Source organism: Hyaena hyaena, unplaced genomic scaffold (genome assembly GCF_003009895.1).
Source record: "Hyaena hyaena isolate Hyena2069 unplaced genomic scaffold, ASM300989v1 scaffold_1, whole genome shotgun sequence".
In the NCBI taxonomy this organism is placed as follows: Eukaryota; Metazoa; Chordata; class Mammalia; order Carnivora; family Hyaenidae; genus Hyaena; species Hyaena hyaena.
The window spans coordinates 6097666-6119921 of record NW_024080633.1 but is presented as its reverse complement, the minus strand read 5'-3'; the positions used below and the strand labels follow the sequence as shown (position 1 = coordinate 6119921).

General features: G+C 41.7%; 1 protein-coding gene across 1 annotated transcript in view; it reads right to left on the bottom strand.

Annotated features, from left to right (window-relative positions):
- Positions 1–22256, bottom strand: part of CDH13 (cadherin 13) — a 1034982-nt gene that overhangs the window by 554579 nt on the left and 458147 nt on the right. The gene's annotated exons all lie outside the window — the stretch shown is intronic.

The following is a 22256-nucleotide window of genomic DNA, read 5'->3' as shown; positions in this document are numbered from 1 at the left end:
CTCCTCCTTCTCCTTCTCCTCCTCCTCCTCCTCCTCCTCCTTCTTCTTGTCTAGTTTTATTTAGAAAGGATAGGGTTCCCAAATGTCAATGGCTATGTCAATGAACCATAAATTTTTTTTTTTTTTTGCTTGTTTCGCAAAAAAGCTTCTTACTGATTTTATTTTTGTAGACTAAGTAGTTTGGGCTTTTATTTTTCCAAGGCTATTCTGGATAAAAAGTGGTTTCTTCCTTGCAACCTATCGATTCCTCTTACAAAATATTCCTTGGAATTTCTTGTCTAAATTCCACTTTATTTTACATGTGCTACATTAGAAAAAATATCAGTTTCAATGTTTAGGCAACGATGGCCATAACCCTATAGTTGCACGTTACAGGGTGTGTGCCCTGCTGGAGGGACCAGTGACCGAGTGACTCAGAGGAGAATGATGGCAAGGAAGTCATAAAATGAGGGACAAGGAGAATCCCAACAACTTGAATTCATTATTTGGAGGAGGGTACACTCTGGAAACATTTGTCAAAGCATGCCAGGCAATTCTAATGCAGTTGGCTCATGGATCACATCTTTGTCATGGAGCACATTGTTATCATCATTATTCAATTATGTGTCCATCTCTTGATGGGACTATTAATTTCCTATAGAGCTTTATAAGCCATATCAAGCTTTGGGTCTTTTTCCTGTGGGAAACAGGGATCCAATTGAATGATCTGAAGAGAGGAGTAAAAGAACAAGATCTATGGTATGGAAAGCTCCATCTGGATTCTGGGTGGAGAAGGGTTAGAAGAGAATGAAGTCTGGATGATAAGAGGCTCTAGTAGGCACCAAGTGGGTCTTCAGTGATGCCTAGTATAGAAGGGGGATACAGACATTATAGGTAGAGAGAGCACATTGGATGTGTGGCAGTATCCCAGGTGGATGGTACACATGGAACTGTGGCATCATACCCAGGAAGGATGGGGTGGGGATGATAGAAATTAAGGTGGCAGGAAGGTATGGTGCCCAGGTGAGACTAAGAGTGACCTTCCGGGTCACTGAAGAGTTTAAACTTTACTAATACTCAGTGTCAGCCCACTGAGGATGGTAAGCAGGAGACTGGTATCTGATCTGAGTGTTAGTGAAATTACTCTGGAGGGAATTTTGACATTGATTGGATAGGGACAGAGAAATACAGGAAGCAGAAGGTTTCTCCTATTGTGGCCTGGAGGGGAGACAGTGAAGTGTGGAGTACAGTGAAGACAGGAAATATGAACTGATGCAGAGAAATTTTAGATATAGCTAGCAAGCCTTGGTTACAGGTGAATAGGGGTAAGGGAGAGAAAAGCTTCCATGGTGATTTTGAGATTTACTTTTTTTTTAATTTTAAGTTTATTGATTTATTTTTGAGAAAGCAATAGAGAGAGTGAGCAGGGGTGGAGCAGAGAGAGAGAGAGAATCCCAGGCAGGCTCTGCACTGTCAGCATGGAGCCCAATGTGGGTCTTGAACTCACAAACCATGAGATCATGACCTGAGCCGAAACCAAAAGTCAGACACATAATTGACTGAGCCACCCAGGCACCTCCTTTTTATTTTCTTGATTCAGGATTTTTATATACATTAGATATATTACAAAAGAAGTAGTTTCAGAAACTAGGGAAAATAATGAACTCTTTTGGAGATATGGTGAGTTTAAGAGATTTGAAGAAAATCTTGAAGACATGAAGCAAGGAGTTGGAAATTCAAGTCTGGAGATCAGTAGAGCCCAGGTGGGTAGAGCTATAGAGGTACAGTCATTAAGGTCCTAAGCTAAGTTGAAGTCATGATAATAGGTAAGGGTGACCACAGAGAGGGTAGGATGTGAAGAAGGGAGCCACAACTGGAGATCTAGGAACACCAACATTTAGAGAATGGTTATTAAATGCAATATTGGTTACATCATTTTGGGATCCCAGCAAAAAATGAAAATGCAGGGACCCTTGCTCAAAATTTATTAAGCATTTCAAGATGGCAACAGTAGAGCATTAGACCAGGCATGGTTCATATGGTCTTCAACATTATTCCTTTACACATAGATCAGTCTAGATTCCACTCCCTTGCTTGTTTGTGAACTCTAACTCCCACAGTGAGAAAGTTGACCCCCACTATCCTCTACTAATATATTTTAATTGTTCAATTCCAGTACACGTATGTTAGAGTTTCAGAATTGTTAACCTGTATTCTACAGGGAAGAACTTTATCAACTGCAGTTCAATGGTATGTATAGTTTCACTTCTTTTCAGTTTTAGGGATTCCACTCATTTCCAAACTATTTAGGTCATCAGTTTTTCCTCTACACCTTTCTATTAGATTCTTTTGCCACATTCTCTATCGTGTCCTTGGATCCTGTGTGAAGTTTTATGGATACTCCACTATCTTGATTACTCACACTACCTAATCAAGCTTTGTATTGTCTTGATATTGGGTAATGAGAGTCTTCCAACTTTGTTCTTCTTCGCCATTGTGTTCGCTATTCTGAATCTTTTATCTTTCCATATAAATTTTAGATTCAGTATGTCGATATCTACCAGCTATCTTGTTAGGATTTTTGTAAGGATTGCACTGAGTCTATAAATCAAGTGGGTCTAACTGACCTCTTAACAACGTTGAGTCTTCCACCTCATGAACATGGGACATCTTTTCATTTATTTAGATATTCTTGGATTTCTTTCATCAACACTTTTCAGCTTGAAGCATACATATTCTGTTAGATTTATACCAAGTACTGTACCTAATCATATAAGCCATATTTGACTTTTGTACATTGATCTTGTACCCCATGGTGTTGTTACTCTAAAATAGCTATTTTGTAGACTCTTTGGGGGTTTTTACATAGATAATCATGTCACTGGTGAATAAGGACTGTTTTATTTCTTCTTTTCCAATATGTATATCTTTTCTTTTCATTGTATTACCTAGAATTTCCAGCACAATGTTTGCTATGAGTGGTGAGAAGTAACATCCTTGCCTTGTTCCTGATATTAATGCGAAAGCATCCAGTCTGTCATCTGTATATTTGATGTTACCTATATGTTTTTTGTAGACGTTATCTATTAAGTTGAGACAGCTATCCTCTATTCCTAGTTTGCTGATTATGAATTGGCATTCAATTTTATCAAATGTTTATTCTGGATTAATTGACATAATCATAGAATCTTTTTCTTCATCCTGTTGATATAATAGGTTGCACTGATTTTCAAACGTTGAACCAGCTTTGCACACTTGAAGTAAATTCCACTGGGGCATGAGTATAATTCTACATAAATATTGTTGGACTTGATTTTCTAATATCTGGGGAAATTTTGCATCTATGTTCACACAGACATTGGTTTGTATTTTCCTTTCTTCTAATGTCCTCAGCAGGTTTGTCTACTATGGTGGTGGGTGTTGGTACCATAGAATAAATTAGGAAGTGTTTTCTCTGCTTCTATTTTCTGGAAGATATTGTGAGTTATTAGTATTACTTCTACCTTAAATGTTTGGCAGAATTCACCAGTGAAACCATCTGGGTCTGATGCTTGGAAGAATTTATCAGTAAACCATCTGAACTTGATGCTTTCTTTTTTGGTAGGTTATCAATTATTGGTTTAATTTATTTAATAAGAATAGGGCTATTCAAGCCAAATCATGGGAAGAGCTTAAATGTCTATCAACTGATGAATGGATCAAGAAGATGTGGTTTATGTGTACTATAGAATACTACATGGCAATGAGAAAGAATGAAATCTGGCCATTTGTAGCAATGTGGATGGAACTCAAGGATGTTATGCTGAGCGAAATAAGTCAGGCAGAGAAAGACACATACCATAAATTTTCCCTTATAAATGGAACAGGAGAAACTTAACAGAGGACCATGGGGGAGGAAAAGGGGAATGAATAGTTGGGGAGAGGGAGGGAGGCAAACCATGAGAGACTCTTGCATACTGAGAACAGACTAAGGGCTGAGGGTGGGTGGGGGAGAGGGGAAGGAGACTGATGGGCATGGAGGAGGGCACTTGTGGGGATGAGCACGGGGTGTTATATGGAAACCAACTTGACAATAAACTATAAAAGAAAAAAAAGAATACGGCTATTCAGTTTATTTCTCCTAATGTAATTTTAACAATTTATGTTTTTCATGGAATTAGTTTTTCATCTAAGATAGCAATTTTGTAAGCCTACAATAACAGTATTCCTCTGTTATCTTTTTAAGTTCTGTGTGATCAGTAGTGATACTCTTTCTTTCATTTCTGATATTGGTAATTTGTATCTTTTTCTTCTTTCCTTGATTAGCCTGGCTAGAGTTTTAAGAACTGTATGTATGTATGTATGTATGTATGTATGTATGTATTTAATGTTTTATTTATTTCTGAGACACACACACACACAGTGTGAGCAGGGGAGGGTCAGAGAGAGAGGGAGATCAGAATCTGAAGCAGTCTCCAGGCTCTGAGCTAGCTGTCAGCACAGAGCCTGACACAGGGCTTGAACCCACGAACTGTGAGATCATGACTTGAGCTGAAGTTGGATGCTTAACCGACTGAGCCACCCAGGTGCCCTTCTATTCATTTTTTAAATAAAGAATCAGGTTTTGGTTTTGTTTATTTTTTCTATTGTTTTCCTGTTTTTAATTAAGTTTATTTTGCCTTGATTTCATTTTTCTTTCTTTTCTCCTGCTTGCTTAAGCAATTTACAATTTTAGATGATCACTCCAGCTGCCGTATGGAGATTGGACTCCATTTGAGAAGGGAGCAAGAGTGGTGGACACAAGGAGACCAATTAGGAGGCTGGAGATCAACTGTAGGCAAGAGATACTGGTGGCTCGAACCAGAGTGAGAGAACTGGAGATCAGCTCAAAAATTAGTTATCCAATTTTAATCTGCAGAGTCAAAATTGACCTCAGGGGTGTGTATGTGGAGGGGGTATGGGAGAGAGAAATAGACACAGAAAGAGGAGGGAGAAGTCTATGACATATGAAGATATGATCTCAAGTTACTATTCGAGAGTGGAGTGGAGTGTTGGTAAATGTTTAAAGTTAACTCTCAGAAAGAAGAAAGGAAGAAAGGAAGCAAGGAAGCAAGGAAGCAAGGAAGCAAGGAAGGAAGGAAGGAAGGGAGGAAGAGATGAAGGAGGAAGGAAGGAACGAAGGAAGCAACAATGAATGAACCTGATTTCTAGTGTTTGTCAATTTCTATGGTGTAAATACTCCCTTCATGGTTGACTTCAAGCCACTAAAGTGACATTACTGGATATAGAGTTGGGGATAGATGCCTACCAGCTGGTGCAAGCTGGCATGAGCCAGCTCCAACACACCTCTACTTCACATCCTTTGTTATCTCTAGGATATTGTGAGGAACTTTGGAGAAACTACTACTGATGACAGGGTTTTTAGACTTCAGTTACATTTTCTTTCTTTACTATTCCTACTGTTCTAAACACTTGGTAGTGCACACACAAGAAAAATACTATAAACATTTTAACAGACAAAGAATAGCTATGGGGCAGTTCCTACCTAATATGTGCCCAGCACATGATAGGTTCCCATTAATAAGTGGTGACAATGAATTGAATTCTACCATATTCTTTATGGTTTTACCCATATGAAGTTATAATTGTCTCATGGTGGTGATCCTATATTCTGGACCCAATGAATAAGTAATATTAACCACTTGAGTTAAATTTAGCATTTCTCCATGAAGTGTCATTACCATCTCTTTCTCATTAAGAGCTTCCTTGTAGTTCCCAGTCCAATGAGTATAAACATGGCTTTTTTTTCCTGCTTTGTTTCATAGAATAACCATAGAGCATGGAGACAATCTCACCACCTTGGTTTCCACCTCTGAGGTCATTAGCATGATATATTATGAAGCTACAGGAAATTAGTTGCTGAATATTTAAATATGGAGAGGAAATAGTATGTTCCATTGTTACCATAGAACCACGAATTCTTGGAGTAACCTGTCGCCATAGTAACAAGATAAGGACATATTCTTTAAATGTTTAACTATGATTCTATACTTCACACATTCAAGCACAGTTGATTCTTGTTATTTATAATTGAATTGAATTAATTTTTGATATATTTGGGGTCCACTTTCCAACAGTAATTTTCAATTATCTCAATTTAAGATTATTAGTGTAATAGGATTTTTCATGCCATTCCTATGAGAATAGGAATAGAACTACTTTTTGTATTAAAAGGAGCTTAAAGGAGGGGGTCTTTAAAAATTAGTAAATATTTATAAATGAGCCAAACAGTGTCTTTGAGGATAATGTTAGGGATATGAGGGTAAATCCATCTCTGGGTCTTCAAAAAAGATATTCACACTTGCCCATTATGAGTCCTAAGTACAAAGATATTAACTGCATTAGGTATTTGTAACAACAATATACAACAATAATTAATATGGTTTGAGTGTTTTCTATGTGCCAGAATACTCTCAAGGATGGTCTTATTTAACCCTCAGGAAAATCCTATGAGGCAGGTACTATTATCACCTTCATGGTGCATATATGGAAACTGAGTCATAGAGACGTTGTGTATCCTGACCAAAGTCATTGGCTGCTGGATGACAGGGTGGGATTTGAGGCCATGTGGTTCAGCTCACTGGCCCATGATTTCACCCACTGCCCTGATTCTTCTGGTAAGCTCTGCCTGCTAATCACAAAGGACTCAGATTCCACTGTCTACGTTATCCCAGCCTTTGTGCCTGTCATCACCTCTCCGGTCCCTGAAAGAATTATACTTCCACAGTGCCTGGGCTCCTGGTCTCTCTGTTAATTTCACTGAATTCATAGTTACAGCTTATGTTGTGTGCGGCTGCTGTGCTTGGAGCAAGAGAACCCAGATGAGCAAGGCGATGCCTTTGGTCTCTATGACCGTAGAGACCAGTGCGAGGGAGATACCATGTGAACCAACAGAAGCCCTCCAGAGTAGCAGTTTCTTTGGGGGGAAAATAAATGAACGAAGTGCAAAGCAGCAAGGCAAAAAGGACCCTGAATGGTGTGCTGATTCCCATTGGCTAAACTGTCTTGACATGGCCCTCAGTGTCTGCTGGACAATTAAATCCGCGTGAGAGCTGTGACTGCATTATTGCTGCTGAGAATTACAACATCACCTGTCATGTGCCAGGGATGCTGTTGGCATCAGGACTTTGTTCAAAGCCTCCCATCTTCAAAATTGCATACCCTCGCCCAGTGATTTTCTCCTTTTCATTAAGCTTGGCAGAGTCATAGCCCTCGGTTTTCAAACAATAAATATCAAACCAAACACGGCTGCTGCCCGAGACTGGCGACTGGTGGCTGCCGGGGAAGTCGGCGTCACCCCCGCTCTGAGTTTGTTAGGGGAACAAGGTGGCCTCGCAGCTTGTGGCTCCGGGACAAACAGCTCATCACTGTAATTAAAGCAGAATTGGATGTCCTACTGTTTTGTGCTTCATCTCCCTTCATGTGGACAAATAAATTGGAGGAGCAGCATATGGATGGAGACCAAAAATTGAATATAATGTCCCTATGCTTATATCAGCAAGGGCAAGGACGGACACAGCCGCAGTGTCTCCGTCTGCAACTGGACCATCTGCACCGCAAGCCCACGATGCCAGAGCTCCGGGATCACGTTCCTGCCGCCAGTCTCTGGCAGCCTGCACGCTCCTCCATCTCCACTGACCGTCGCGTGGCACAGGGTGAACAGATTCTGGAGCTGCTCTTTGTCAGAAAGCAGGTCATTTCTACCAATGTTCTGCATAAGAGGATGTTGTTCTTAAAACAGGCACCCCGCTGGGTGGAAGCTTTGGCTCCCAGAAGCTAGAATCCCTAGCCCATCTAATGAATTCATTCTGATAGTTGGGATCTGATGTTATTTTTTAGGGAAATTTAGCCCTGAGCAGGGGGAGAAAAATAGACAAACAGCTAGGGGAGTGTCTCTTTTTGCCTTCACTTTTTCCTTTGACAGGAACTGGGCAGAGCATAAATGATACAACATCTGCAGGAAAGAGATTATTTATTCAGTCAAAAAAATTATGGTGCATCTATGATGTTCCAGGCCCCCAAAGTACAATTGTGAACAGACCAGACCTCATGGTGCTTATATCTGAATTTATTGCTGAAGATGTGTTCTCATAGCTTCAACTAGAACAGAGAAAACGGCAGATGGGTAGATTGGATTACTAGTTAAAAAAAAAAGTTTTTTTTTTTTTTAACATTCTGCCTAGACAATGCTAAGTCAAGTTAGCATCTTTTATTAGTTCAGTAGTATATTGATCAAGTAGCACACTTCCATGATAACCTTCATTCTTTGGAAGAGTCAACCACAGGAACAAAAGACACCTTCAACATCGACATCCATGTAAGTACAAGCCTATTTTGCTTCCTCCTGGAGAGAGCTTCACAAGCACTTAACACCTTTGGAGGTGGATTTTGGCCAGGAAGGGAGCGAACAAAGGAGAGGCACAGTGACACAGCATTTGCTATATGGACAGCATGATCAACTGGGTGGCCTAATTTTGTCTTTCCTCAAATGTGGATGGAAGGTGTTATTAGCCTTGTCTCATATCAGAAACAGAACTCAGGGGGCGCCTGGGTGGTTTAGTCGGTTAAGCATCTGACTTTCGCTTAGGTCATGATCTCGCGGTTCGTGGGTTCGAGCCCCGCGTCGGGCTCTGTGCTGACTGCCAGCTCAGAGCCTGGAGCCTGTTTCAGAGTCTGTGGCTCCCTCTCTCTCTGACCCTCCCCTGCTCACGCTGTCTCTCTCTCTCTTTCCTAGAAATAAATAAAAAACATAAAAAAAAAAAAAGAAACATAACTCAGATGGTTCAAGTGGCCTGTCCAAAGGTCAACCAGATGGTCACCAGCAGGACAGAAACCAAATCCAAGTCTGTCTCATCTCATTTTTCTGAGTTTATATCACAGGATTAGGATGTGCATGGAGACTTTTTCCAGCTCACAGCAATTTGAAAGCAGCAAATTCCAAGAACTGGTTAATCTTATTAGAACAGGCAAAGGGTCAGAAAGGATGAGTGGCAGATGAGAGTGTCTCGAGATGGCGAAAGAGATCAGGAAAGTATAAAAAGCACACATGCGGGGCACCTGGGTGGCTTGGTCGGTTAAGCATCCAACTTCAGCTCAGGTCATGATCTCAAGGTTTGTGAGTTTGAGCCCTACGTCGCGCTCTGTGCTGACAGCTTGGAGCCTGGAGCTGCTTCCGATTCTGTGTCTCCCTCTCTCTCTGCCTCTCCTCTGCTCATGCTCTGTCTCTCTCTCTCTCAAAAATAAACATTAAAAAAATAAAAACAAACAAAAAAAAGCAGACATGAAAATACCCAGCAGAATGAAGCCACTTGATATAGGGAGCATATGAATCCTCCACATGTCCCCAGTTTCGGAAGGTGTAACACAATTTCACTTGATAGCTATAATATTAAAAGCCATCTTTCCATTAATAAATGGACCTGTTAGCTTCAACTTACTTTAAGAGAGGGAACTACTGTATGAAACATTACAGAGATACTGGCATCCATGTGGATCACTTTTTCAAAAACAGTTTTGCTTCAGTCACCTGCAAGATTTACCTACAAGGAACCATTCTTTCCACAAAACTAAATACAGGAAGTGTCACCTCACAACACAAAATGTACCTTACATAACATGTTACATAATACAAATTATATAATATGTATATAAATATAGGCTCATATGTAATATTTAAATTTCTGAAACTTCACCAGATATCTTCTTTCTTCTACCAAATTCATCATTTTATCCACTTACTAGTAGCTGATATAGAAAAGGAAATATTTTTCTTAATCCCAAATTTAAAGGCACTTGCTCTGCATATAAAAGAATATATAGGTGCCTATAGGCAGAGGTAAAGATGAGTCCTTTAGTGCTAACCCAGTGTGGGGAGACCACTGGAATTGACTATTTTTGGCCACTCCTTCACTCCTTCATTTTTTCACTCATTTATTCTTTCATACGCATTCGTTCATTCAACACATACTTATTGAGAGCCTGGTCTGTATAAGACACATGCTACATATGAAGGATAAAATGGGAACAACACAAGCAAAAAACCAGTGTAGAAATTCTGCTCTCCAATAGCCTGTTTGGATGTTGTAAGATGCTCCCTTCAAAAAAAATAGGGGTTGCCCAGGTGGGATTTTCCACTGATATATTCCCACTTCCTGGAGTTTGCACTCCACTCTTTCCTGTTCAAGGATGGATTGGTCCTGTGAAGTGTTCTGACCCTGGGAGGGCACATGGGGGGGCATCAGCTGAACCCTTAGGGATAAACCACCCTCTAAAAATGCTGCTAAGAGCAGCAAAAAGAAATGGGACAAGGTCAGTCTCAGTAGAATGATCCTAGAGATTATGGACACCTGGCATTAATCATGGTGTGCTTTGCTGAGACTCCTAAAGTCCTGGGAAGTTTCCAGACTAAACTCAGGTCTTTCCCAGGACCATGAAGGTTCAGGAGACCCAGTGTAAGCAAAAGGGCAACAGAATGAGGGGCATATTAAGACTTTTGCCATCTTTTAACTTCGAAAAAATAATTCCCTATCTTATCTTTAAAGTGAATTATTTGGGCCATCTCCAGGGTTCCTTCCAAGCCTAATGGTCTATGATCTGTCTGAATTGAGAGAGAGAGAAGATTGAAATATCAATACGTACAAACATAACCAAAGAACAGCAAGAGCTTCAAGGTGGATTTCTCTGACTTAGGAAGGGGCCTAGGGGACATTTCAAACATTCAGTGGTTCATCAGGGATGTCAAATGAAGATAGATGTGTGTGTATTGTCTGTTCAACAACCGTACATCCATGGGTCAGAGCTCTTGGTTATTTACTGCGTAGCAAATCTTCCTGTATCTGGGAAAGTCTTTGGTGCCATGGCCTAATATCATGAGGATCAACACAAATGGAGAACCAGTGACCTTCTCCAGTTCTTGATGGTGAAGGCAAGGTTCTAATGTGATCCAAAGACATACCACAGGCCCCTGCTATGGATGATATTGATGATGGTCACTACCAAGTAGGAAAGAAAGTGGATACATTTTTCTTTAGGAACAACAACAACAAAAAAGAACTATGCTTCCCACCCTACTCCCGCAATTCACTGTAGAGTCAGAATAATGGGTTTAAATTTCATATAACCCACTTAGGCAAATGTCTGGCAGAATCTACTAAAACTGACCCAATAACCCCACAGTTAGGTATATGTCCAACAGAAATGTGTTTGTATGTACACTTAAAGGCATGCATGAGGGTGGTGTCACCGTACTATTTGTATCGGTCCCAAACTGGAAATGATCCAAATTCCTCACAACTGTAGAAATCATAGAGTATTGTGTATTTAGAAAATGTGATACTACACATCTGTGATTCTACAAATGTGTCTAACAATAAAGATGGATCTCACCAATGTAATGCTGCACAAAAAATAGAAAAAAACAACACAAAATACATGCTGTATGATTCTATTTATATTACGTACCAAATGGTGAAACTAGCTCATGGTGATAGAGGGGAGGGATGGTTACACTGGGTGGATGTGGAGTTAGTGCTTGGAAGGTGACACGAAGGGGCCTCTGGGAGTTGATCATGTTCTATTTTGTGGTTGGAGTGCCGACGTCATGGGTGTGTTCTGTCTGTGGAAGAATCATGGTGCTAGACTTGTGATCTTGCACTTTTGTGTCTATATATTATACTTTAATAAAGAGTTGTAACAATCCCAGCTTCAGCACTCCGAGGCATCAGAGTAGTCCACCAATCACTGTTTCCTCCTTTGTCAAGGCCGTGAAAACACCTCTGCATGGAATTAGTGATGCTGTACACAAAGCAGGGGCCCAACAGTGCCCTTCTGGCAGAGGGCGATTCTCAGTGGCGAAGAGAGGGCAGCACAAATGAGGCTGTTTTTCATGATGGGAAGGAAGAGAATGAGAATGACGGGGAACCACAGGTGGAATCAGAAGGCCTCCAGTATATTGCCCTTGTTCCCAAGCATGCATGGATTGTATGTACCCAATTAGCTGTATTTTTTAATCCTCAGCAGGACTGAGTATATATTGCCCCAGATGATAGCTGCACAGCATGATGAGAGCAAAGATGTTCTAGACCTGGGGAGTGTGGGGATGGGTGGGGAAGAGAGGCTGGTGGTGTCAGATGGAAAGCAAGGACCCAGTGGATTCAAGCCTGTCTCTGGTAGGAGTGAATCAGGGGGCTGTTTCCTGAGATATGCTGTTACATCAGCTCTTGATTGTTGGTTTTAAGTTTCATATGAGGTAACCATTGATTTTACAAACACACACACACATACACACACACACACGCACACTTGCATGCATACCTATCTATGCAAAGATTTATGAATGGTGGGAATCACAGCACTATGACTTACAACTAGGAGATGTTTGAGGGAAACCACTAAATGCCATGTACTGGAGACGGTCTAAGAGGTTTTTAACCATTTTGTCTAATGGTAAATCCTTTCCCAATGTGGCATCTTTCCCGAGATAATATTTCAAGTGCAAAAACAAGAATCCATGGGATTACCAAGGGAACTGATCTACCCATGACCCCCCTCCCCCTCCCGTCAGGATCTGTGGACCCTACATTAAGAACCTCGGGCATTCAACAACAGCTGAAGCAAGGCACAACATACCACACAGCCTTTCAAAATGCCATTGAAGGGGCGCCTGGGTGCCTCATTTTGTTAACTTCCAATTTTGGCTCAGGTCATGATCTCACGGTTCGTAGGTTTGAGCCCTGCTTCGGGCTCTGAGCTGACAGTGCGGATCCTGCTTGGGGTTCTCTCTCTCTCTGTCCCTCTCCCACTTGTGCTCTCTCTCTCAAAATAAACAAACTTTTAAAAAAAGAAGAAACAAAATGCCATTGAAGAAGGAGCTTTGAGGACATGATAGATGTTTCTGAGATGTTGGTGAGTGGAAAATCAGCGAGGACAGGATGGCCCTGTGTGGGTACTGCGTGTTTAGGATAGAGCTTCCCAAAGCGTGCGTCCCAGAACTGGGAAACCAGAAGAACTGGGGAGCATGTTAGAATGGTTAACTCTGGGGTGAACTCCCCATTCTGGACCTAGGGACCCCACAAGTCTGATGAGATGGGGCCTGGGAGCCTGTGCTTTCACAGATTTGTACTCACTTTAAAGACTGAGGGCCAGGAGTGATTATCTCAAAACATGGGGAGGGTGGTGCTGGGCCTCTGGGAGATGTGTATATCGTTAATGTTAAATATATGTTTTTTTCTTTCAAGTTTTTGGTGAACGTCTATTATTCTTATAATAAGAAAAAATTATGAAAAAAACCCACCCAGATTTATTCCATGGCATGTTAAGAATGATTTCCTGATGCAAATAACAAAATAAAAGCACCACTTGTGAGGAATTTTAAGTTGTCAAATAAATGAACTAAAAATTGAGCAACACAGAGCATGTGGATTGTGTATACTAATGCATAGCCAAACATCAGCATTCAAAGAAGAAATTACTAAGAAGAAATTTATTTAGAATGAATTCGAGGCTAGAAGGCCAACAGTGAACACAGCTGTTATGCATTTCTGAGCTGGCAGAAAAAAACAAAACAAAAAAAAAGATTTCAAATCCAGAACCAGGAATGACTAGACTAAAATCACTAGGTGTGGACCAGGCAGGATTTGTGTTCACACCTGGGGACACATGCAGAAGGAGCATCTGAGGGTCTGGTGACCCACGAGCCTTGCCGGTGCAAAATGAACCCTCTCCCTAGAAGCCCAGCTCCACATCTAGCATCTTGCCTGTCTGTCTACCTGTGTATAACATGAGGGTAGATCTGTCTCCTCTGGGAGCACTTGCTTCTTGCTTCATGGAAGGGCAGCACAGCAGCTCTGGTAAAGAGTGAACTTGAGGGAGGAGGGATAAAACAGACTCCTTAGTTTTTTGAAGCCTTTTGACCCACAGCTGGACCTTCCATCCAGGTGACTTCTTCAGCATCCTAGGGAGGCATCATGTTCTCAGCTAAGAGGGAGGTCTTCCTTCTCCTCTACCTTCCTCCCTCCCCACCTGACACTGAGGCTGCTCAGCTGCCTCAGTATCTTCTTTCCCGTCTCCCTGCCACTTCTGGGCCCAGGTCCCTGACACCGCCCACCTGGGCTGCTCTCACAGCCTCCATCTGCAGTCCTTCCCGCCCCCCTCCCCCCCCAGCTTGTGGTTTTCTCAGCCTCCAGGTGTGACCTGCTGCAATCAGTCTCATCTTCCTACAAGGTCAATCTGGTCATGTCATTCCTCAATTTAGAACTGACACCTGCAGAATAAGGCGTGAACTCTCCGGAGTTGCATTTACGGTTCTTCATCATCCAGCCCCTGATTCTTTCTCTAAATGTATTTGTGAGGGGCCCTCCTTGCAACCCAACCCCATCCAATGAGTCTTGGCTCTCCAGGTACACAGTGCTGTCTCTGGGCTCTAGACGTTGCATCACGCTCTTGCCACTGCCTGGAAAACTCTTTCCAGCCCAAGTTCCCCTTGGCTGCTGGTGCACAGCACTGGGGACTTCTCTCGGGAGGTTAGTCCTCTGCCTTCTGAGGCTCTCCACACTCCCACTGCTCTCTGTCCCAGTGTCATCTGCCTGTTTACAGCTCTGTGTCTCCTCTGGCTGTGTGATCCTTAATGGGGGAGTCCACGGGCAGCAGCCAGTGCAGTGCCCGGTATACAGTAATTGCTTAATAAGTATTTTGGAATGAATGAATAAATGAATGAATTAATGAATGGATGAGGCTCAATTTTTCTGCCTAGGAATATTTGCCTGCCCAGAGGCCTAAGCTGGGGCTGTTCTTCATCTCCTGATCCAATGCAACAGGAAACACCAGTGAAACACCCTCAGACAGGACCATTTAAACTTGCACCCAAGGGTATTTGTGTTCAAGATCTTCCCCATTCCTGCTACCAGAGGTAGGCCCAGCCTCACACTGAAGTCTCTCCCCTAGGATCCCAATGGGAAGCCAGGGCGAGCTCTAAACTAGAAAAGGAAATAAAGGGTAGTTCTTTGTTCATCCCCTCCCCCTTTTCAGAAAACCGTGTATTCGTCTGTTTCTGTCTCCAGCCAGCTCCGCCTCAATCCTCTTCAAACCTGGGACTGCCAGTCTGACCACAAAAGGGCCAGTCCATTCCCCGCAGTGCCTTGGGCTCTGCTCCTTCACAGCCCTTATCGACTGAGTCAGCTGTGGCCTCTTCGCTGAGAAAAACGAGCAGTGATATCTCTTAATTACACCAAAGTTAGCCTTTTCTGCTTTCGCTTTTGTTCCTTGTGTTTCCTTTGAACAAGGTTGTCAGCAGACGTACCAACAAAAAAAAATGTGTACTCTGAAGCCAGACGGTGGCTTTCCTTGCCGGGTGAAGAAAGCAGTTTTCTGCTTGTCAACACGTGGTCTATTTGTTAAACCAAGACAGGACCTCTGGCCTTGACTCAGTGCACAAACATGCACATCAAATAACTGTTTGTGAGGTTAACCTCATTTCTCCGCACTTCACAGAGGATGTTATCTCTCCCTTCCTCATTTTACAGGTAGAATTGGGACAACTGTCACAGAATTTGTTGGCCTCAGGAGACTGACTTGGGATTTTTGTGCAGAGAAGGAGAGGTGGGGGGTGTAGGTTCAAGGCCTGCTTCTTCTTTGCACTGGCGATGTGGCTTTAGACAAGGTTCTTAATGGGTGTCAAGGGGCAGAATTATCTAGAATGATCCCTCATGCTCACCCTGGACAAGAAAACAGCTAATGTCAGGGCTGAATGGGTAGATGGGGAAGCCACTTCTCCAACTTGAGGTCTCACTGAAGTATCGATCCCCATGGGACCAGGGCATTAGCTGACCCATCCAGTGTCACATTCCATAGTCCTAAGGTCAGTGGTAAGCTGGAGCTAGCTCCTACTTCTTGGTGAAAGTCAGGTGTTAACTAGTTAAGAAGTTTGAACATTGGTAGCTTGAACTTAGTCACTGTGGGAATACTTACACCAAAGAAAGTGGCAAACATTACTGATTAGGGCTTTCCTCTCACCCAAGAGCCAGTTAACCAGCATATCACTCTCCAAGACATCTGGCTTTGAGCATCTGGAATCTTAGACAACTTCTATAAATCTGGGTACCTGTGCTCAGGCTGCCAGACACCCCAGGAATTGACTGTCTGTCCCCTGATGAGGTTATAGTCACAGTAGGCTAAGAAGGGAGAGCCATGCCCGCAGAGGGCCTCATCTGGCAAACCTAGGCAATGTTCAGCTCTCTGCCCAGGCCTTGGCATAGCTCTCTGGGGGATGATGGGGAAAGGTGGGCAGTGATTCTCACCTTTGGCTGACCCATGGCTTCTATGTATTCTTTCTCCAGTAAAGCCTATTCCTTAAACCCACACCATGTGTTGTTCTGAAATCCATCCAGACCCCTGGTACATGGCAGGTGGTAATGCAGAAGGAACTCAGATTGCCTGACAACTGAGTTTGTACCACAACCAAACTGTCTTGCATGATGCACTAGCCTCGATCCCTCAGTACGGTAGGGATGGAACCCTGGTGTCTGACAGCATGTGTGAGAGTCAGATGGCAATTCACGTGGGCGTACCATGCAAAGGCAGAGACCCACGGGGACTCAACATTCACATGTTATGGTACAGAAATCATTGACAGGCACTCAAGACTCCTAGGTTCCAGTATTAGCACTGCCCCTCTTTGAAATGAGTAACCTTGGGCATGCTGCTTCCTTTCTCTGATTTCAGTTTCCCCATCTGGGAAATGGGTGTAGTACTTTGTGGGGTTGTTGTAAGAACTAAACAGGACAATAGAGGGAGCCATGTTTGACTCAAATCCTGACATTCATGAGATGTTGAAGATTCTAGTTGGATTCAAAGATTCCTCAACTCTCCTGCCTCCAGGGTGCTAATTCAAGCTGAAATGCCAGATCCTTTAATGTTCACAAATAATTAAATATAAATTCAGTCTGAGGCCAAATGTACATAACAATAAAGCCCTGGGAATCTTTCAAATTGAGAACTGAAGGGGTGATAAACTCAGGACTAAAAATATTGCTTCCTCCATAGGCTCGGATGCCTTTATTTGCTTGATGTATATCACGGAGGGCATTTTTGCATATATATGTATTTGGCAAACAACCAAAACAATTCAATTACATTTTATCATTAATTAAACTTTGCAGAAAGAGGGCAACACTTGCTAATGGTGAATATATGTTTTTATTAGACTTAGTTGAAATAAGTTAAAATTAACTGTTCAGTTGTGAATAAAGTTAAAGTTTTGAGGTCCTTTATTTAAGTGGGTTTAAAACACTGTACATCTGAGCAAATATGGAAATACTGGCACTTTCTTTATTCTCTCTCTCTCTCTCTCTCCCTCTCTCCCTCCCCTCTCCATATCCCCCCACACACATAATCCATCAACATCAAATCTATCACATTCTGTTAAAGATACAAATGTGACCTGACATAATGGTTGACTACCAACCAGTTTCTATGGTATCCTCACTGCCATTGTGGAAAATTAAAATTTGCTAGAAATATCCAGACTGATCATATAACGGTCTATTAATTCCATTCTAACAACAAGCCAGGCTGTGATCACTTTAATCAGTAACCAGTGGATGCCTTATCTAACCAGGCATAGACCAAACTAGAATTCAAGTCAAAGAATATTTGAGTCCCTACTGTGTGTTGGGCAGTGGACTGTATCACTATACTTGACGAATTATAGTTAATGGAAAGATAAAAAAAATTCAAAAGAAACTATATTGCTCTTCCAAATGTGTTCTGTATAAGCAGAGAGGTATAAACAGTGTGTAAAGGAGGTCAAACAAAAATCCCAAGGAAGAGGCTATATCAGAAATAGGCATTAGCCCAGAAGTGACCAATGGGAATATAATGCAAGTCATACAAATAATTTTAAATTTTCTGGTAGCGACATAAGAAACCAAGTAATAAGAATTTTAATCATACCAAGATATCCAAAATGTTTTGATTTCAACATGACATGAATATAAGGATTATTAATGAGATATTTTCCATTCTTTGTATGTGGGGGTAATATGCTTTTGAAACCCTGTGTTTATATTATACTTACATATCAATTTAGATATTATATTTTCATGAAAAGCATTGGACCTGTACTTAGATTAAAATTTACAGTTGAAAAAGGAGATTTCATATGCTAATAACTGAATCAAATAGTAGTTTTAAAGTTTGAATTAAATTAGTTAAAATTAGATAAAATTTAAAAATCCAGTTTCTCGGTTGCGTTGTCCACACATCAAGGGTTCAATAGTCACATGTGGTTGGTTAGAGGCTACCATACTGGGCAGTGTGGACAGAACTTTCTGCAAGGATGTAAATGTTCCACTAGACAGTGAAGACCTGAATGTAAACATGTCAGCCCCTGCAGAGTGAGGATGAAGGTCATGTGCCCCAGAAAGAGGAAAGAGTTCTAAGTCATAGTTACAGGAAAGGCATATGTATGAGTGGGGCTGCTGCATGTAGAAATAAATTCTGCTATTCATCTCTGCATGAATTTTCAAATGCTGAGCTTCTGGACATCTTGGATCTCTTATATTCAAATTTCTCTTTTGTTCATGTTTATTTATTTTTGAGACAGAAAGAGAGCGAGAGCGAGAGCAAGAGAGAATGAGCAGGGGAGGGGCAGAGAGAGAAGGAGACAGAGAATCTGAATCAGGCTTCAGGTTCTGAGCTGTCAGCATGGAGCCTGATGTGGTGCTTGAACCCATGAACTGCGAAATCATGACCTGAGCCAAAGTTGGACTCTTAACCTACTGAGCCACCCAGGCATCCCCAAATTTCTCTTCTATACACTAGCCAGTGGTAAATTTTAGTTATTAAGTAAAATTCCTAGATCTTTTTAAAAGGAAAAATTAGGGGTGCCTGTGTGGCTCAGTCAGTTAATTGTCAGACTCTTAATTTTGGCTCAGGTCATGATCTCACAGTAAGTGAATTTGAGCCCCGTGTAGAGATCTGCACTGACAGCATGGAGCCTGCTTGGGATTCTCTCTCCCTCTCTGTCTGTGTCCCTGGCACCCCACTCACTCTTTCAAAATTAATAAATAAACATAAAATTTTTTTAAAGGAGAAATTAAACAGCTATAAATTTCTGAGAAGAGGCATGTAGTCAGATTTGAATAAAAAATGTGAAGCAGTGGATTTGAAAAGGGATGGAGGGCTGATGGTGAGTTCACAGAACTAGCCAGGCAATAGAATGGGGCTAAGTCTATGTTTTAGTAGGAGGGTGAGATGGAGGAGTACTGAGAATCTAGTACCAGATTTCTGGACCAGCTTCTGAGGACACAGCTTGGCATCCATGGGTTCTTAAAGTGATGCAAATGGCTATTATGTGGAGTAAAACAAATTCAGTTTCAAGACACCAGATTCCTTGGTACCTGTTTACATAGCTGGGCATAAATGGGAGGTACAGAGTACTTGGATAAGGGGAGGTCCCTACTAAATGGTATGCCCAGAACTTGGAGGAATATTTAGGAACCACCATCAATTACCCTCATGGATGACTTGCATTCATGACACAATCAAAGCAGAGTCCTGGTTGAGTGGTTTTCATGATTTGGCCTAATGATCTATGTTGATTCCCTTTATGAAAAGCACACGGTCCAATTACATATTTCTCCCATCTTGGGTTAAAGATGTCCTTCTAAAGGCCCATTCTACCAATTTATAGAGGATATAAAAAAAGGATTTTCAGTAAAATGTACTTTCATTGGTTTTGATGAAAAGGGGTTGTGATGAAAGTAGAATCTCTAATAAGCATTTCATAAATGGCTTGTCTTTCAAACTTAATATAAAACAGAATAAAATACGTCTCCCAAAGACCTCCTTGCTGCCCCACTGATTTAAAGTCCCCTGCTCTCAATCAATCAGGCCCAAGAACTCAAAAATCTCTAAAGAGGCAATCAAATATTTATCAGTGAAAGTTGGTAAAACTAAGAAATTATTTATAGCTCAAATTTTGAAATAGTCACACTTTTTGAAGGGGGAGGGAAAAAGCACATGTTGGGAACCACGCATTTCTCTTTAGGGCATACACTCCCAGATCTTCACTGGCATCTAGAATTCAAAAACAGGAAGGAAATCACAGGTTTGAGGGAGTATGTTTGCAATTGGGTATTTAACCCATTTTTCAGAAACACTAGGGAGAGAATGGAAAAGCAGCCTCCAAATTCCAGTAAGTTAGCCACTTACCAACTAATTAATTATTTGGCAGATAAATAAATTATGCATGAGCCAAAACTTTGTCTAACCTCCAGGGCTACCTGCATAGCTTTTCTGTCAATACACAATTCCACACGGCACAGCCTGAACTGAGAAAAATCCACCTCCCCCACCCAGGAGAGTGGATTCATTGCAGCACCCTGCTTTTGATGTCTTTACCCTGAAGTATATAAGTCTCCTTTCTTTAAAGGCATTTAGATTGTGATAAAATATGACAAAAAATATAAAGAAATACTTAGTCTCCATCCATCCTCTTGAAGTGCAAGTTAAACAAAAAAGTATTTTTGTGCCAGCATGCCAATTCTTGTGTGTTTTATGATAATGTTATATTTAGTTAAATTTAATTTTTCCCCCAGCATTATATTATGAAATTTCCAAACAGAGGAAACGCTGAAAGAAGTTTTCAGTGATCATCCTTATGCCCATCACCCAGATTCTACCATTAACATCTTACTAAATTTGTCTCACCATGTATCTCTCCAATTACCCAGCTCTCTATCCATCCTATATTTTTGGGTGTACTTCAAATTCAAATAATTAAATTTAATTTTAATGTTGTTTTAAAGAGAGTAGCTGTCAGCAAAGATATTTCATCCCATGTAAGAGAATTCTCAGATTGCCTTTAGCAGCGGTGCTGAGCATATGAGTTAAGGGCACAGACTGAAATCTCAAAGAGTTGGCTTGGAATTTGTTTCTGCTACTAACCGACTGTGTGATTTTGTAGAGGTGACTTTCTCCCTCTGACTCTCCTTACTGTTACCTTGCGCACTGAAGGATGATCCTCATGGGGTCCCTTGTATGAGAATTTAACGTAATAGATGAAAGGTGCTTATACTTCACATTGGACAAATAATGTGTTTGTAATGATTTTTTTCTACTCTTCTATAATCCTGTGAGATTAAGAACCCTGTCCATTGCCTTTTGTCCTTAAATCCCCAGCCCCTAGCACAGCGCCTTGTAAATGCAGATGCAGAATGTGTGCTTAGTGACGTGAATTGGGCTGAATTTCAGAAATCTGCCCACCTGGGATGCAGCGAACACGTATTCATGGAGAGAAGCAAGCACAGTCCTCTCCAAAGGCATGAGACAAGAAAAGTTCAGAAAATGAGGTGGGAGCAGAAGATGAGCCAGGGCAAACCTGGCCTGCAAACAAACCTATTTATATTAAGTTTGGTGACAGAACAGAATCCATCAGTGCCCTGTCTCCTCCCTTGGACCTCACCTTTTCAGGGCACACCAGCAGGCTTCCTTCCAGGTGTCTCCCCCAGGCCCCAGAAAGCTGTTGTGCTGGTGCCCAGAACACAGGGAAAACTGGATGTGCTGGAAGGTTTAGACCCTTGGGAAAGACCCTGGACCAAGACGGATGGGGTTGGTCTATGAATACCCCAGTCTTCTCCCCTATGGAATGTGCTTTCCACCATTACCTAGCACTTCTCCTTGGGATGATTACAATGCAGCCACCAACAGTGTCATTTGCCTTGATAAACAGGCGTCTCAGTTGGCTGTTTCCCTTCCCTGGATCACTTCCTCACCCCCTTACCAGTATTCTCTTCACCTCCTACATAAACTAGCTGCATTTGAATTCTTGTCTCAGGGTCAGCTTCTGGGGGAAACCAAAGTGAGACAAGTGTCTTTATACATTCATAACCACAGTCTCTTCTTCAAATGGCATTCTACGCTGAAGTCTAACGTGTGATATTTATAAAATTAGAGCTGCCTGACTCAGAGAGTTTGGGTGGGCCAGGAGGATACGCCTCTCTTCTTCCCACCTCCCCAGCACTCTCTGAAGACACCTATACACTCTCTCAGAGCTCCGCAGAGCACCCCTTGTTAGCTCCTGGTGGGGTGAATGAAGGTAAGGCATAAGATAGGAAGAAAAGGATAAAGTGAGTGAATAAAACCATGCATGCACAAAGAGGGAAAAAGTTCCTTTACAGGCATAAAAAGCATGGAGAAACAATAGTTTTTGCAGGTATTCCCAACCAGGTGGTGCTGATGCT